The 13,063-nt window shown below is 44.7% G+C and overlaps 1 long non-coding RNA gene across 3 annotated transcripts in view; it reads left to right on the forward strand.

Annotated features, from left to right (window-relative positions):
- Positions 1 to 12,824, forward strand: part of LOC147014709 (uncharacterized) — a 64,665-nt gene extending 51,841 nt beyond the window's left edge. Inside the window, exons 4-6 of one of the 3 annotated variants that reach the window (XR_015050871.1) lie at positions 11,466 to 11,694; positions 11,787 to 11,945; positions 12,654 to 12,824. This is a non-coding gene — a long non-coding RNA (uncharacterized LOC147014709). Of the gene's footprint in view, positions 1 to 11,465; positions 11,946 to 12,653 lie in introns of all 3 variants that reach the window. The other 2 variants (XR_015050870.1, XR_015050872.1) reach the window with 2 other exon arrangements.
- The last annotated feature ends 239 nt before the right edge of the window (positions 12,825 to 13,063 follow it).

Genomic DNA, 13,063 nt, shown 5'->3' on the forward strand with positions numbered 1-13,063 from the left:
TATATATATATATATATATATATATATATATATATATATATATATCATACATATTTAACAACAGATAATCTGTCATACATAAAAAAATAACATAAACTCAATGGTATTCATAGAATACCCTGTGCAGTCTTGAGAAGGACTTGGTGCAAGCCAACTCTTGTTTTTTTAAGGGTTTTTTCTTTGATCCAATATGGTGCCAGTCCAGTGACCGATGCTGTCACTTTAATCAAACTATATTTCCCATGGGTAGTTGATCAATTTGTTAAAGTTTTGCATTGATCGGTTAGCGGTTTCAACAATTGCAGATAATTTTTGTTTCATACTGACCAGATCAAGTGTTGCACTTGTCGAATTATGACGTCATAATGAAGGCACTGATAATATCATCATTAGCATATCTTACTCCCCATGGGAAGTACATTACAATGTGTCTAGTTTCAATTTTTTTCCATGGAGTGGTTTCGGAGAAATAGAGGGGCAAAAGTTTTCGGTTTTTCCAAGTTAACGTCTGTACAACGTCATAATTATCATTGAAAAATTCTGGAGGAGGAGATGCTCCAATGGTGAAAATTGTCAATTGCAGTGAAAGTTTATTTTCATACTGACAGGATTAAGCGTTGCACTTGTCAAATTATGATGTTATGTTGAAGGCACTGTTGACATCATCATTAGCATATCTTAATCCACATGGGAAGTACTTGACAATGAGCTATGTGTCAATTTTTTCCATGGAGTGGTTTCAGAGATATAGAGGTGCAATTTTTTCGTTTTTACCAAGATGGTGCCTGTAACACATGACCTATGACGTCATAATTATGAAAACATATTTTGCAGGAGGAATCGCACCTATTTAGAAAATTTCGTGTCAATCAGACTTACAGTTGCTGAGAAAATGAATTGTGAAAATGCAGATGCATAAGTACGCACGTACATACGGCACACGTACTTGACTGATCAGTTAACCCTGCTTTTCGCTTTGCAAGTGCAGGGTAAGTATCATTCATGTATCACAATGCATAAACGATCATATATATCATACATATTTACTGTCAGGTTAGGTTCGATCTGTGACCTGCTACAGGTACCATGTAAACCTGTACTAACCTGTTCCATGGTCGGGTTGTTGGCGACTAAACCGTCTCCCCCACCAGGTTTTCTGGTGAGGAGGGTGTTTGGATATGGACACCCAGCAGGATTAAAAACAAAACCTGTCAAAGGGCGGAGGAGCTCTTTGTGAACCAACGGCCATCCATATCTAGTGCCCAACTGTGTCTGCGGACGTCCTCTTGCAGTTGGGTTACTTTCATTAGGAGGTTGGTGGCAGGATTTGCACCCCGGCCACCGTAAAACCCTTCATTCCGCAAAACGCAAAAACGCAAAAAAATCTGAAAACCCGCTCCGTGGGAGTACCGCCTGTGCAGCTTCCCTTCGCAGGGCAGCTCACCGGATGACGAGATTGGGGCAAAGCCTTCGGGACCCCCAATCTTTGATGATAGGAGGGAAACCACGGGGTAACATCCCTGGGTCAGGTTGCGGGAGAGTGTGTCGGAGTGATGCTGAGGTGTCGTCCACCAGACAGCGGTCTCCTTGGGTTAACCTGAGGCGGTTCCTTCGGGTGGGTGCCTGGAATGTCCTATCCCTAAGAGAGGATGATCACCTGTCTATGTTATCATCTGAGCTCAAGCGTTTGGACATCGGGATTGCAGCTCTCTCTGAGGTTCGGAGACCGGATTGTGGCGAGATAATGGTGGGTGGTTACACCTACTATTGGTCTGGTCGCTCTGATGGTTACCATACCCAAGGAGTTGCTGTAGCTGTGTCCAATAAGCTGACCCCAATGATAATTGAGGTAACACCGGTCAATGAGCGTATTATGAGATTAAGGATTCATCACTCCTTGGGTGTCATTTCCATGGTCTCTGTTTATGCTCCGACTGAGGCGAGTGATCTCACCGTGAAGGATGCATTCTACGCCACGCTCGAGTCTGTGGTTGATCAGTGCCCCAGACGAGATACACTTCTAGTCTTGGGGGATTTCAATGCATCGACTGGAACTGACAGGGATGGTTATGAGGTGTGTGTTGGTCCCCATGGGTCAGGAACTATGAACCAGAATAGCACTAAGTTCCTTGACTTTGCAAGAAGTCATGGACTTAGGGTGGCTGGTTCATGGTTTCAGCGCCCACAAGCTCATCGCTGGACTTGGTATTCCAACGCTGGCGGTGTGGCAAAGGAGATTGACCATGTCCTCATTGACGGTCGTTGGAGGATGATCCAGAACTGCAGGGTCTACCGGAGTGCTCAGTTCCTCAATACTGACCACAGGCTTGTTGTAGCAACTCTAAAGCTGCACCTTAAATCCTGGAGAATGGTACCATCCCAGCCTAGGCTGGATGTTGGCAAGCTCAGGGATGAGAGAGTAGCTGAGGAATTTGCGGACAGGCTGAGTGGACACTTGGGGGGTCTGGGTGCTTTGGGGGGTCCTGAAGAGTTGTGGAGTGCCTTCAAGACCACCGTCCTTGATGTTGCCGGTGGATGTCTTGGAGCTCACCGCAGGGCAAAGAAGAATTTTGTCTCTCAAGGGACACTGGATACCATTGACCAGAGTCGCAGGGCCAGGCTGAATGGCAGAGCTGAGCTGTTCAGGGAGCTGAGGCGTAAAACTGTACGTGCACTGAGGGTGGACAAGGAGGCCTATGTGCGAGGAATCTGTGAGGGGGTAGAGCATCACCTGTGGACAGGTGATTCTCGTCCCACTTACAGGGGAATTCGCGCATTGCGTTCATCCAAGCCCATCCCTCGGAGCACTGCAGTTCGAGCGGAGAGTGGTAGGCTCTTGATAGAGGAGTCTGAAGTGAACGCCCGCTGGGCCGGTTACTTTGAGCAGTTGTACCAAGCTGATCCCCCAGCTGTCGAGTTGGACGTCAAGGGTGTTACAATCCCTGTTGCTGACCCTCGAATCAACTGTGGTCCACCTTCGCTTGTGGAAACACGGGCTGCGGTGAACCAGTTGAAACGGGGCAAAGCTCCAGGGATCTGTGGCATCCATGCTGAACTTCTCAAGGCTGGTGGAAATGCTGCACTCGTGTCGTTGCATGCAGTTTTGTGCTCTGCCTGGAACACAGGCATCATCCCAACTGACTGGAAGAGGGGCTTTGTTGTCCCTCTCTGGAAAGGGAAGGGTGATCGCCAAGACTGCAACAACTACCGAGGGGTGACGCTGCTCTCAGTGCCGGGCAAGGTCTTTGCTCGGATAATTCTCGATAGGGTTCGCCACCATCTGCTTGAGCACCAGCGTCCAGAGCAGTCAGGCTTTACACCAAAGAGGTCAACGATTGACCGTATCCTTGCCCTTCGTGTCCTCACCGAACGCAGATGAGAGTTTCGGCAGGGGCTGCTTGCAGCCTATGTTGATCTCTGTAAATCGTTCGATTCAGTGAATCGGGATGTCCTCTGGAGGATTCTTGGTCTTCGTGGGGTGCCACCAAAACTGATCGATCTGATGTCTGAACTCTACTCTGGTACTGAGAGTGCTGTGAAGTGTGGTGGTAACATCTCTGACTTATTTCCAGTTGTTACTGGAGTTCGTCAGGGATGTGTACTGGCCCCCACACTTTTCAGCACTTGTATGGACTGGATTTTAGGGAGGATGTCGGAGAGATCTAGCTGCGGTGCATCGTTTGGGAATGTCAAGATCTCGGACCTTGACTTTGCAGATGATGCAGTCATCTTTGCGGAGACTTTAGACATCCTTTTAGGGGCCCTCGAGGTGATGAATGAGGAGTCGGAGCCGCTGGGATTACGGGTTTCTTGGGTCAAAACTAAGATCCAGGCTTTCGGTGACATCTTGGATGCTGCTGTCCTGTCTGTGTCTGTTTGTGGTGAGGATGTTGAGGTCGTGGAGAGATTTACTTACCTTGGCAGTGATATTCATGTCTCTGCTGGCTGCGAGTCAGAGGTCAATAGACGTCTGGGTCGGGCCTGGGGAGTCATGGATTCACTGGATCATGGGGTGTGGCGCTGCCGGTACCTGTGCGGGAGGACGAAAGTCTGAGTCTTCAGGTCCTTGGTACTTCCAGTCTTGCTCTATGGATGTGAGACTTGGACTCTGACCAAGGATCTGAGATGGAGATTTAATTCCTTTGGTACCAGGTCTCTTCGGAGAATCCTTGGCTATCGCTGGTCGGATTTTGTGTCCAACGAGCTGTTGCTGAGAGAAACTCGGATGAGATTTGTTACCTGCATAGTCCGTGAGCATCAGTTGCGGCTGTATAAACATGTGGCTCGTTTTCCTGACGCTGATCCTGCTCACCAGATTCTCTCAGCGAGGGAGTCTCATGAGTGGAGAAGGCCAATGGGCCGACCACATGCCTCGTGGTTGCAGCAGGTTGACCATCATCTCAAGGAGATGGGGATGGGCCTGGCATCTGCCTGGGGGATGGCCAGACGGAGGCCCCTGGAGTACCGGCGGAAAGTGGACGCAGCGACGCGCTGTTCTGGCACATGCTCCCATACCTGACCTGACATATCTCCCAATACATGAAGTATCATACATACATAACACAAAAAAATCATACATATACAACAGATAAACTATCTTACAGATATCACAATACATAAACTATCTTACATATATCACAATACATAAACTATCATACGTATATAGTCATACATAAACTAACATAACAAGGAAATCCAACACAGGTGGAGGCCATTCAGCACATCATGCCTGTGGGAGCACCACACCAACCCATCTACACAAGATCCAAGGAAGAAAATGCAAAAAATGTTTTTAAATAATTAACTAAAAAAATTTTGTTCGTTTGTTTTTTGGGTTTTTTTTTTTTGGGAGTTTTTCTAGTCCCCCCTCCCCCCTTTCTTCCCCTCAGGGGAGGGGGCGTGGGCTTGGTTAAAAACACACAACATGAACCAAACAACCCCCTTTGACAAGACTCCCACCAACAGCACTCCGTACACATGTAAACAATTACCCATCAATCCTCAAACTACCGAAAAGTATTATCAACATCCCCGTACCCCTCTATCTCCATAACCTCCAAATACATATCTAATTCTAATTTAAACTTATCTACTTTTTTTGCTGACACTACCTTTCCAGTGAGGCCATTCCATGCATTAACTACTCTGTGAGTAAAAGTCCCCTGCCTTGCTACCGTTTTAACTCTCCTCTTCTTTACTCTCAGGCTATGGCCCCTGGTCCTATCACTGTCTACTCTGTTGAATAATTCATTTGCACTTATTTTATCTTTACCTTTCATTATCTTAAACATCTCCATCATATCTCCTCGTAACCGCCTCCTTTCTAGTGTATAAAGCCCTGTCTCCTTCAGCCGCTCCTCATAGCTGAGTCTAGCTAGACCCGGATTCAATCTAGTAGCCCTGTGCTGACCCCTCTCTACAGCATCTATGTCCTTCCAGAACTGTGGTGACCAAAACTGCACTAAATATTCAAGATGTGGCCTCACTAAATTCCTGTACAATGTTAACACCACCTCTTTTGATTTATAATTTATCCCGCTCCGAATACAACCTAAATCCCGATTTGCTCTACCTATAGCTTCCTGGAACTGTGCTGTCTGCTTACCTCCCATATCTATTACCACCCCCAGATCCTTCTCCTGTGTGATACGCTCCAAAATTACCCCTTGCATCCTGCAATCTCTATTTTCATTGTTCTTTCCCATCCCCAACACCTTACACTTGCTCAGGTTAAATTCCATCTGCCAATCTTTTCCCAATCTATGCAAGTATCAACACTTTCCTGAATCTGATCACCACCCCTCTGCTATCCACCTCACCTCCAAGCTTTGCGTCATCTGCAAATTTGGAAAGCTTACTCTTTACCCCATTATCCAAATCGTTGACGTAAATAATGAATATTAATGGTCTGAGTACTGATCCCTGAGGTACCCCGCTACTTACATCTTCCCAGCAAGACCTCCTCCCACTCACAGCCACCATACATATATAACAACACATAAAATATCATACATATACAACACATAAACTATCATACATATGTAACAATACTTAAACTATCATATATAGATAACAATACAGAAACCATCATCTAATAAATACCAATACATAAACCATCATACATACACAACAAAACATAAACTATCATACATATTAAGCAAACTATAAACTATCATCTAATATATAACAACACATAAACTATCATACACATATAACAATACTTCAACTATCATACATATATAACAACACATAAACTGCATCTGATATATAGCACGACATCAAATCTCATCTGATATACAACAACACATAAGCTATCATACCTAAAAACAAAATATAACAATACATATAAACTATCATACAAAAACAAAATACATGTACTCTCATCTAATATACAACAACACCAAAACTATCATACACACATAACAATACATAAACCTCGAGGGGACACGCGAGATGATCTGGACGGGTGCAAGGAGTGTCAGGTAGGGCTCGTGGGGGCCTAAGAATCTCATTCCCTACTCACTACAACGAAACCAAACAAACGGAACAACATACACCATATTTTCAAAAAATGATTCACGTTTTTATTGCCGCACATACATGTGTGTTACGGGGCCATTACAGGACCCCAACAGGATGGAAGAAATCAGTAATTTCCTTTTGTTCAGCGACAGAGATTACAAGTTCATTCAGGTGCATCGTGAGTTTTGAAATGGCAGGGATATCCTCCTCGTTCGTATTACGGTTGCTCTCTATGTACCTCGTGACTTGTTCCAAGGCGCCCCTCGCTTCCAATGTGCTCGGAACCGTGGCTACTTCTTCAGGCTCATCCGGTTCCTCGCTATCCTCGTCATGAATGGTAGTCACAAGATCGACGATTTCATCATCTGTAAGAACCTCGGTTGGTTTCCAATGATCATCGACATGATCGAATTCTTCTGGTGTCATCAGCACGGCTCTATCTATGTTGAAATGTTCAGCGATCTGTTCGAAAATGTTCCTTGGATACTTGTGCTGGTGGCGGTCGAAGAAGAGGACGTTGTCGCAGGATCGAACCAATTGTCCGGCGTGATGCCAGTGTGTTTGAAACAGTTCTTGATGGTTTCCGGTTTCACTTCACCCCAAGCCATCTTGGAGAAGCGAATAGCATCGCTCAGTTCCAGCTTCGGTTCTCGATTTTCGTCAATCGCATCCACCAAATGCTGTAGTTGATATTTTCGATAATGCTGCTTGAAATTGTTTATGACACCGGCATCCATGGGCTGGAGATGCGACGTCGTATTAGGCGGCAGGAAATGCACTTTCATATTGGTGAGACTGACTTGGCCCTCCTCATTCTCGGGCAGAATATGAGATGGCGCATTATCCAGCAACATCAGCACATGGCGGTTCGCTATTCGCATTTTCTTATGGAAATCGCGCAGCCAGTCGTGGAGCACTAAGCTGGTCATCGACGACTTTTTGTTGTTGCGGTAATCGCAATACAAGTCGTGCTTGAATCCCTTGAAGCACCTGGGATTAGCACTTTTCCCGATGACTAGTAAACGGGACTTATCACTACCGTCAGCATTGCTGCAAACTCCTGCTTCTTCTTCTTCTTCTTCTTCTTCTTCTTCTTCCTCTTCTTCTTCTTTCGGCTGCTCCCGTTATGGGTCGCCACAGCGGATCATCCATCTCCATTTCACTCTATCATCCACATCTTCCATTGACACTCCAACCACCCGAATGTCCACCCTCACCACATCCATGAACCTCTTCTTTGGCCTTCCTCTTCTCCTCCGACCTGGCGGCTCCATCCTCAGCATCCTTCTCCCGATATACTCCGCTTCCCTCCTGTGCACAAGTCCAAACCATCTCAATCTCACCTCTCTCACTTTGTCTCCAAACCGTCCTACCTGCGCTATCCCTCCAATATACTCATTCCTTCTCCTGTCCATCCTCATCACTCCCAACGAGAATCGCAGCATCTTTAACTCTGCCACCTCCAGCTCCACTTCCTGTCTTTTTGTCAGCGCCACGCCTCCAAACCATACAACATAGCTGGTCTCACTACCGTCTTATATACTTTAACCTTCACTCTTGCAGCTACCCTTCTGTCACAAATCACTCCTGCAACTCTTCTCCACCAAATCCATCCTGCCTGCACTCTCTTTTCCACTTCTCTACCACACTCTTCGTTACTTTGGACAGTTGATCCCAAGTATTTAAATCCATCCACCTTCCCCACTTCAACTCCTTGCAACCGAACAATACCACCACCCTCCCTCTCATTTACGCACATGTATTCCATCTTACTCCTACTGACTATCATTCCCCTTCTCTCCGGTGCGTACCTCCACCTCTCGAGGCTCGCCTCAGCCTGCTCCCTACTCTCCCTACAGATCATGATGTCATCCGCGAACATCATAGTCCATGGAGACTCCAGTCTGATCTCGTCCGTCAACCTGTCCATCACCATTGCAAACAGGAAAGGGCTCAGAGTCGATCCTTGGTGCAATCCCACTTTTACCTTAAACCGGTCCGTCATTCCTACCACACACCTCACCGCTGTCACACTGTCCTCATACATTTCCTGTGCCATCCTCACATACTTCTCTACAACTCCCGACTTCCTCATACAATACCACAACTCCTCTCTTGGCACCCTATCGTAAGCTTTCTCTAAATCCACAAACACACAATGTAACTCCTTCTGGCCTTCCCTATACTTCTCCATCAACATTCTCAAAGCAAACATCGCATCATTGGTGCTCTTTCCTGGCATAAACCCATATTGCTGCTCACAAATCATCACCTCTCTTCTCAACCTCGCTTCCACTACTCTTTCCCATAACTTCATGGTGTGGCTTAACAACTTTATCCCTCTGTAATTACCACAGCTCAGCACGTTGCTGCAAACAGCTAGCGATATTCGAGCTTTTGCTTTCTTAGTTCCTCTCGAATACTCCACCGTAATGAGAGATCGGTCAGGCAGCATTTGGTAGAACAGGCCCGTTTCATCCATGTTGTAGACATCACGAGGCTGGTAATCTTTCAGCACACCCTTTGTCTGTGTTCTACCAGCACTCACTAAATCCTGGGACACACTAGCACTTTCACCGCATAACTTCCGACATGATATACCATAGCGCATTTTGAAGCGATTCATCCAACCATTCGAGTAATGGAAGTCGACAATTTCCAGTTTACCTCCAAAAAAACATTCCTCAGTATAGCTTCAGTTAGTGGAATAGTTTTAGCACGTGCTGAGTTAAACCAAAGAAAGAGCGCTTGTTCCACATTCGAATGTTTGCCACCAACTTGACGCATCATAGACGCGTCCAGCGATTTGTTCAGGCATCAGTCTGACTGTTTTATCACGTCACCAATTGTCCTCCTCTTCACGGGCTTTCCCCATTTCGCTGCGAAGAAATTGGCAACGTCTTGTTGAGATTTTGATGGAAAACTCTTAGAGTACTCACAGATTTCTCTCTTCTCTTTCACCATCAAACACTGACGGTCCCTTTTCCTCTCTACAGGAGCCATGCTGTTTCAAACTTTTTTTTAGAAACCACTAATCCACTAAGCACTGTTAGATCCACAATACACACTGGAGATAGTGCTGCAAATGCCACGAAAGCATAAACAAAATTAGATTTCACAATACTCTACCGGATGTGTACTGCCACAGGCTCATTAGTACATTTCTCCATGGAAGCGAGAAATTTCCTGATGACTCATCACTGGCGGATGTCGCGGGCGGATAAGCGGGGTAATTTTGCAGGGATTTCCATTACTATGTACGTCGGGCAGACCTGGCGGATGGCGGATAGCGGGGTGGCGGATGAGTGGGGGAATTTGCTAAGCTTTTAGCTCAGATGTTCGGTTCCTGAGCAAATCACGGTGGATAGCGAGGGTGGCGGATAAGAGGGGGGCAGATAAGCGGGGTAATACTGTATATATTGTTGCGAATTCGCGCCCGCCGGCGTGCGAGCAGCCACGTAACTCGAATCGCGGCACGTCACCCACCGGATGGACAATTTCGTCGTGACCCTCTCGGACTAACGCCGGGAACTAGTCACGGGTGGGCCTTTCGGCCTCACCACGATCGTGCCAATCGCCCCCCCCCCCCCGCGTGGGATAGGGTTGTTCACCAAATTCGACCTACCTAAGTACCCACACGGAGGGTAGACCGGGCGATCGCACCTCGCCGCAGGTCGACTTCGGACACGGGCCACTTTAAGCGACCCGTTCCGTACTATCGGGATAACCGAGCGGTGTTATCGTCAACCTCGACGGTTCCGATTAATTCTCAGGTGTATTTAGCCCACTACCAACCCTTTACGTGAAGTAAGATGGTGATTCAATTAAAGAAAAGACGAAGCGAAACGGGAAAAACAGTTCAACATAAGGCACATTAGAAGGGTGAATATACTGGTTCTGGCTCACTTTTCCCCATGTAAATGAATGGGGGATTTTCAGCGATTCATATTTTTTTTCCCCTAAAAATAAACCCCCTTTTTATCCCAAGGTATATTTATTTGTCTCCCCTTTTAACCTGGGGACACTTTTTTTTTTCAAATAATCCATGCAATAAGATAAAGATTTGTTCAAGTACTAAAGTGGTAATGTGATTTGTTAAAGGTGATTCGAAATAAATATCTGAAACGTCTAAGCCTCGGGACACTCTTTATCAAATAACCGATGCATATTGTTTAGCTCACTCATTGAACCTATAAAGATTTGTTCATTCTCAAATTCTTCAATAGTTTAATTGTCTTTGCACAATAATCCCCATCTAAAATATTGAAAAACAAAACATTTGAATCTTTATATTTTTTAAGATACCCCTTTTGTGCCATTACGAAATGATAAACTTCTCTTAATGATCTCATCTGGCCACCGCCCGAGTTGCAAATCATTTTTGTACATAAACCACGCCATAAAAAAAGTTTTGTTTCAAATGTTTTCAGTTCGTGTCATGAAAATGAGGAAGTTTTTTTTTGACACGGTCGTGCTGTATGAATGAGGAAGTGTTTTTGGACAGTCATGCTGTGAAAAAATAGGAACTATTCTGTGAGACAAGGCCTCGTGTTTCTATTTTATCTCAGAACACAAACAGGCTTTTCAACATGTTTAATCAAAACCATTTTAGGGTATTTTAAGTATGTTTTAAAAATGATTCATACAATTTGAGAATATATCGCCCAGTTATTTTCCAAGCTGTCTCGCCCGAAGCGTCATTTCCTGTGGCCACACCCAATGATTAAGCAATCTCCTCACTGGTGCCTTATAAGTGATTCGCCAGACAAAGTTTCTGCCAGACGGGATTTTCATTTTTACAACTGAGACATGAGCGATCTTTCTTCCGCGAACAAAACAGCTCAACACAAAGTTGGTAAGCCTGTGCATAGGTTCCTCTTTGAACGATGAAGCAATTGATTATAAATTAAATCGTGATAATTCTGATATTTTTTTTTTCTTAGCAGGTCCTTGGAAGAAGAGCAGTTTACATATCACGACGAGGTGCATGAAATTAATGCTCTTATTGAAGAGGTCAATCATCTTAGAAGAGAATTGAAAAACATTTTTAATGACTGACACGACGTCTTATCACGGCCTCTGATCTTTTTGCCATCTTGTACCAATGGTAAAAAAAAACTGAGACATGGACTCACTCTCTTCCGATGAAGATAACAGCTCACTACAAAGTTGGTAAGTTTGTGTATGGTTTCCTCTTTGAACGATGAAGCAATTGATTATAAATTAAATCGTGATAATGCGAAAATATATTTTTTTCCTGGCAGGTCCTTGGAAGAAGTGGAGTTTACATATCACGATGAGGTGCATCAAATGAATGCTCTTATTGAAGAGGTCAATGATTTTAGAAGAGAATTGAAAATCATTTATAATGACTGGTACGAAGTCTTATCACGGCCTCTGATCTCGAATGAATTAAACCAATGGTGAGACACGTGTGTGTGTGTGTGTGTGTGTGTGTGTGTGTGTGTGTGTGTGTGTGTGTGTGTGTGTATATATATATATATATATATATATATATATATATATATATATATATATATATATATATATATATATATATATATATATATATATATATATATATATATATATATATATATGTGTGCGTGTGCGTGTGCGTGTGCGTGTGCGTGTGCGTGTGCGTGTCTCTCTTTCCCTATCTGTTTGTCTCTCTCTATCTCTCCCTGTCTGTCTCTTTGTATCTCTCTCTGTCTGTCTTTCTACCTACCTCTCACTGTCTGTCTCTCCATCTATACCCTTGACTCATTATTTTTTTTTTCAGCTCGATCACACAACATCAGCTATTGAAGCAATTTGGTACAACACATGATTTTATGTAAATGTTTCTGAATTATTATTTAGTTATTTGTTTATTTATTCTTTTATTAATATCACTCTCTCTTTGGAATGTCGCCTTATGTTGGTTGCATCATTAGTTTGGACGCGGTTTTACCAGTACACTGGAATTCATTTTATTGGCCTTGGAAGGATGACAGGCTGAGTCGGCCTCCTGGTGTGTTAATTCAGTGGTCAACGAGGCTTGAACTTAGAACCAACACCAGGCTTACTCATATTACCATGTAATTATCTTTATAAAACCTAATTATTATCCACTTTTTGTTTCAAAACAGAATATGGTGTCTGAGTTTCGACATCACAAGACATCTGAAGAAGATTGCTGGGAAAGATTATACATTCTCGCAAATTAATATTTAATATTTTCAATTTTGATTAATTATATTTGTTTTGTTTACAATTACTTGATTTTGAATTTCAAAAAAAGGATCAAGACATGAAGGAGAGGGGGGGGGGGTGGGGGGGGGGGTCGGTGCGCTCCCCCAACGACCCATCACCCCCTCATCCCACCCCTCCCCTCCCCATGTGTGTGTGTGGGGAAGGGTGGGGGTGGGATGAGGGAGGTGGTGGGTCAAAGGTGGGGGCGCACAGGGGGATGAGGGGGTGGGGCTTGGGTGGGCGGGGGGTGTGTGGGCGGGGCTTGTGTGTGTGGGGTTTATGTGGACGGGGCTTCGGTGTGGGCGGG

The sequence above is a fragment of the Eptatretus burgeri genome, chromosome 13, assembly GCF_056783735.1.
Source record: "Eptatretus burgeri isolate ZD-2024b chromosome 13, Ebu_testis_v1, whole genome shotgun sequence".
NCBI lineage: Eukaryota > Metazoa > Chordata > Myxini > Myxiniformes > Myxinidae > Eptatretus > Eptatretus burgeri.